Raw genomic sequence first — 5852 nt, forward strand, 5'->3', positions numbered from 1 at the left:
AAAACTTTTTTGCTATAAAAAGTATAAAAATCAAAATCTTTTTTGGCAGATAGTGTATAAAAAAAATGAAAATTTAAAAAATGAAAATTTAAATTTTATTTTGGCACGATTATATATAATAGCATATAATTTTACACAGATACAATTACACATCATTATCACAATCATGTTTATTAAATGAATTATACTACATATATACTAAAATCAGTCACTAAAAATAGTCATGATATAAAATACATATTGGAATATAAATATATATTGAAAATAAATTAAACTATACATGTATTTATACACAAATACATTAGTGGTTGATTTTAGTGGCTGATTTTGGTGTACGAATAGAATTTTTGTTATTAAATATAAGGATAACTACTCTTTTGGTCTTTATGGTTTAGGTTTAAAATTAAAACCGTCCACGACAAGAAACATGCTGAATACTGTCGAATTTACTATTGGATTTAGGGTTAGACATTAGCGTTGGGTTTACCAACGGATTTATTGGCGGATTTAGTAATAAATTTGTCGGGGTAAAAAAGTTACTGTCGGATTCATTTTTCTGATGCTAAATTCGATGGTAATAATTGGAGAAAAAGAAAGAAAAATTGGCGCGATCATTATCATCGAAATTATCGGTAAATCCGATAGTAATTTTTTCCTAAATTAGAATCACGTCCCCTCTCCCCTCATTTTGAAAGACCCACACTCTCTCTCTAAACCTCTTCTCTCTCTCTCTGCATCTCTCTCCTTCAAACCATGCCTCCGACAGCCACCTCTGTCAACGTGAACGCGACCAACAGCATCCAAATAATCTCCTCTTCAGTCTACTCTTCACAACACTGAAACATCCCCACTCTCATTCTCCCAGTGTCGAATCTCTTACTTTCTTAGCCTCTGACAATGACAAAGCTCTTCCTTTTTCTCCACCGTCGATGCCGCCCCAAAATGCCCTAACTCGCGTTTCTTTCTCCGTCCTCCTCCACGGCGCAACACATTAGCAGCTGCTGTCGTCTTCCATGTATCAATAGCTGCGGTCATCTTCTACACACAGCAGCAGCACACTTCATACGGTATCCGATTAAGAGTTTTTTAATTCTGTTTGATTTAGAATTTTTTTAAATTCTGTTTTGATTTAAGTTTTTTTTTTTAATTTAGGATTTTTTATGATTCTATTCTTTTGTTGTTGGATTGTTTGATTTAAGGAAAATTGTTGGATTCTGAAGCTTTTACTATTTAAGCTTTCTTTATTCTTCTACAATGGCTGCATTGGTTTCTGAAAAAATGTGGTTGCAGTTACTCAAGTGTTGAGTGATTTTAGAGAATTCTATCTAATTTGTATAAGTAAATATTGTAGAAATGATTGAATTGTATGAGGTTTTAGTCAAAATATGTTTTTATGCTAGGTTTTTTTTTGTCTCAATTGCATGTTGTATTGTGTTAGGTTTGTACAATTTAATTTTACAATTTGTTAAATTGGCTTGACAATTATTTTTGGTTCTGCTGTGTGAAATTACACTGAGATTTCATATTCATGGTACAACTTTATGCTGTGTCTTTTACGGTCATGTATTAGTCTTTAAACAGTCATCTAAGTTTAGTTTCAATTTTGGGGTGAAATTAAAATATTTTTTGCATTACAATCTAATTTGAATAAAAAGTAAGTTGATATAGATGCTACAATCTCCTATTTTTCATGTTTTTTACTCATTTCTAAAGAAAAGCAATTGTAAGCGAAATTAGATTTCCGCTTTGGAGAAATTGTTCTAACTTTTCTATACTTGAAGTTTTATTATAGATTCCATTCAGTGATCAGATTACATTCTTATTTTATTATATATGAAACCTTTACGTATAAAGTATTTTGGTGTAACTAATTACCTTTTGTGAATAATTCAATTACCTTTATGTGGCCATGATAAAGACTCTAATTTTTCACAAGGGTTAAGCACTTAAGGAAGATTGATTGGGTTTTGTATAAATACCGACTTCAAGATAAAGACTTTGCTAATAAGGGTGCTCTTTATGAAAATTAAGTCTATTTCTTCTTTGTTGAGACTAAAAAAAAAATATATTGAAATATATGCTGCTAATTACTTTTATATGTTAGTATTTGTGTTTTTCTGCTATTTTGCTCATATGTGCTTTTTTGCCAATTACTGACGCGGTTTATACCATTGAATTTATTCCAACGGTAAACATATTACCGGCAGTCTTTTTTGATAAATCCACCTATAAATCTAATGGTACCCAACGAATTTTTTGTAGTGGTTCTATTTTTTTTGTGCTCGAAATCATCTTTAACATTAACGATAGGACAAAAATCATCCTTTTTCATTTTTGGGATCGGACCAAATCATCATTTTTCCATCAACAATCTTCCAAGCCCAAGCAAAACAAAACAAATAACTAACACTTTTTTCCCATCAACAATCAACAACATCCACACAAAACAAGAATATAAAAATAAAGCATCATCTTTCTTTTGTTTAACATAATGAATTAAAGAAATTAGTTTCCATGATAAAAGAATTAAAAGAAAAGGAATAATGATTAAAGAAAGGGATAGAAGTAAATAGGTGGAAGGAGATAGAATTAATGATTGAAGAGAGAAATGAGGAGAAAAATAGCACATCTCTAGCGTAGGGAAGAGTTACTGCCTCCGCTGGACTTGCTGAGAAGAATACTGGTGCACGAAATTGTGATCTCTAATAATGGCATTCAACTTGGTATGTGCGTTTATAACTCAGCACTTTCTTCACAACCTCGCACAACTAACCAGCAAGTGCATTGGGTCGTCCAAGTAATAAACCTTCCGTGAGTAAGGGTCGATCCCACGGAGATTGTTGGTATGAAGCAAGCTATGGTCATCTTGAAATTCTCAGTTAGGCGGATAATATATGGTTATGGAGTTTTCGAATAATAATAATAAATAAACAGAAAATAAAGATAGAAATACTTATGTAAATCATTGATGGGAATTTCAGATAGGCGTATGAAGATGCTATGTTCCTTCTGAATCTCTGCTTTCCTATTACCTTCATCCAATCCTTCTTACTCCTTTCTATGGCAAGCTGTATGTAGGGCATCACCGTTGTCAATGGCTACATCCCATCCTCTCAGTGAAAAAGGTCCAAATGCTCTGTCACAGCACGGCTAATCATCTGTCGGTTCTCGATCATGTCGGAATAGAATCCATTGATTCTATGGTGTGTAGAAACTCCACCGTTGAAAATACATAAGTGATGGTCCAGGCATGGCTGAATGGCCAGCCCCCAAAATGTGATATGAATTCAAAAACAGGGAGAAGGACCAGATATGTGGTCAAAAGACCGAATGGTCAAAAGACGACTAATATAATAGTAAAATGTCCTATTTATACTAGACTAGCTACTAGGGTTTACAGAAGTAAGTAATTGATGCAGAAATCCACTTCCGGGGCCCACTTGGTGTGTGCTTGGGTTGAGCTTGAGCTTTACACGTGTAGAGGCTTCTTTTGGAGTTGAACGCCAAGTTGTAACGTGTTTCTGGCATTCAACTCTGGTTCGTGACGTTTTTCTGGCGTTTGACTCCAGAATGCAGCATGGAACTGGCGTTGAGCGCCAATTTACGTTGTTTAATCTCGAATAAAGTATGGACTATTATATATTGCTGGAAAGCTCTAGATGTCTACTTTCTAACGCCGTTAAGAGCGCGCCATTTGGAATTCTGTAGCTCCTGAAAATTTATTTCGAGTTCAGGGAGGCCAGAATCCAACAGCATCAGCAGTCATTTGTCAGCCTTCTTATCAGAGTTTTGCTCAGGTCCCTCAATTTCAGCCAGAAAATATCTGAAATTATTGAAAAATACACAAACTCATAGTAAAGTCCAGAAATGTGAATTTAGCATAAAAACTAATGAAAACATCCCTAAAAGTAGCTAGATCCTACAAAAAACTACCTAAAAACAATGCCAAAAAACGTATAGATTATCCGCTCATCACAACACCAAACTTAAATTGTTGCTTGTCCCCAAGCAACTGAAAATCAATTAGGATAAAAAGAAGAGAATATACTATAAAGCTCAGAATATGAACGAATATTAATTCTAATTAGATGAGCGGGACTTGTAGCTTTTTGCTTCTGAACAGTTTTGGCATCTCACTTTATCCTTTGAAGTTTAGAAAGATTGGCATCTCTAGGAACTTAGAATTTCAGATAGTGTTATTGATTCTCCTATTTAAGTTTGTTGATTCTTGAACACAGCTACTTTTATGAGTCTTGGTCGTGGCCCTAAGCACTTTGTTTTCCAGTATTACCACCGGATACATAAATGCCACAGACACATGACTGGGTGAACCTTTTTCAGATTGTGACTCAGCTTTGCTAAAGTCCCCAGCTAGAGGTGTCCAGAGCTCTTAAGCACACTCTTTTTGATTTGGATCACGACTTTAACCACTCAGTCTCAAGCTTTTCACTTGGACCTTCATGCCACAAGCACATGGTTAGGGACAGTTTGATTTAGCCGCTTAGGCCTGGATTTTATTTCCTTGGGCCCTCCTATCCATTGATGCTCAAAGCCTTGGATCCTTTTTACCCATACCTTTTGGTTTCAAGAATCAATTTCATGATTTTTCAGATTATCAATAGCATTTCTCTTTATTCATCATTCTTTCAAGAGCCACCAATTTTAACATTCATAAACAACAAGATAAAAAATATGCACTGTTCAAGCATTCATTCAGAAAACAAAAAGTATTGTCACCACATCAATATAATTAAACTAAATTCAAGGATAAATTCGAAACTCATGTACTTCTTGTTCTTTTGTATTAAAAACATGTTTCATTTAAGAAAGGTGAAGGATTCATGGAATTATTCATAGCTTTAAGACATAGTTACTACATACTGATGATCATGTAATAAAGACACAAACATAGATAACATAAAGCTTAAAAATCGAAAAACAAAGAAATAAGAACAAGGAATGAGTCCACCTTAGTGATGGTGGCGCTTTCTTCTTGAAGAACCAATGATGTCATTGAGCTTTTCTATGTCTCTTCCTTGCCTTTGTTGCTCCTCCCTCATTGCTCTTTGATCTTCTCTAATTTCATAGAGAATGATGGAGTGTTCTTGATGTTCCACCCTTAATTGATCCATATTGTAACTCAAGTCTTCTAGAGAAGTGTTGAGTTGTTCCCAATAGTTGTTGGGCGGAAAGTGCATCCCTTGAGGCATCTCCGGGATTCCTTAGTGATGAGCTTCCTCATGCGTCTCTTGGGATCCATGAGTAGGCTCTCTTGTTTGATCCATCCTTTTCTTAGTGATGGGCTTGTCCTCTTCAATGAGGATGTCTCTTTCTATGATAACTCCAGCTGAGTAGCTGATGAGCGGATAATTTGTATACTTTTTGGCATTGTTTTTAGTATGTTTTTAGTATGATCTAGTTAGTTTTTAGTATATTTTTATTAGTTTTTAGTTAAAATTCACTTTTCTGGACTTTACTATGAGTTTGTGTGTTTTTCTGTGATTTCAGGTATTTTCTGGCTGAAATTGAGGGACCTGAGTAAAAATCTGATTCAGAGACCAAAAAGGACTGCAGATGCTGTTGGATTCTGACCTCCCTGCACTCGAAGTGGATTTTCTGGAGCTACAGAAGCCCAATTGGCGCGCTCTCAACGGCGTTGGAAAGTAGACATCCTGGGCTTTCCAGCAATATATGATAGTCCATATTTTGCCCAAGATTTGATGGCCCAAACCGGCGTTCAAAGTCACCTACAGAAATTCCAGCGTTAAACGCTGGAACTGGCACCAAAACGGGAGTTAAACGCCCAAACTGGCATAAAAGCTAGCGTTTAACTCCAAGAAGAGTCTCTACAC

This window comes from Arachis duranensis, chromosome 2 (assembly GCF_000817695.3).
Source record: "Arachis duranensis cultivar V14167 chromosome 2, aradu.V14167.gnm2.J7QH, whole genome shotgun sequence".
NCBI classification, from domain to species: domain Eukaryota; kingdom Viridiplantae; phylum Streptophyta; class Magnoliopsida; order Fabales; family Fabaceae; genus Arachis; species Arachis duranensis.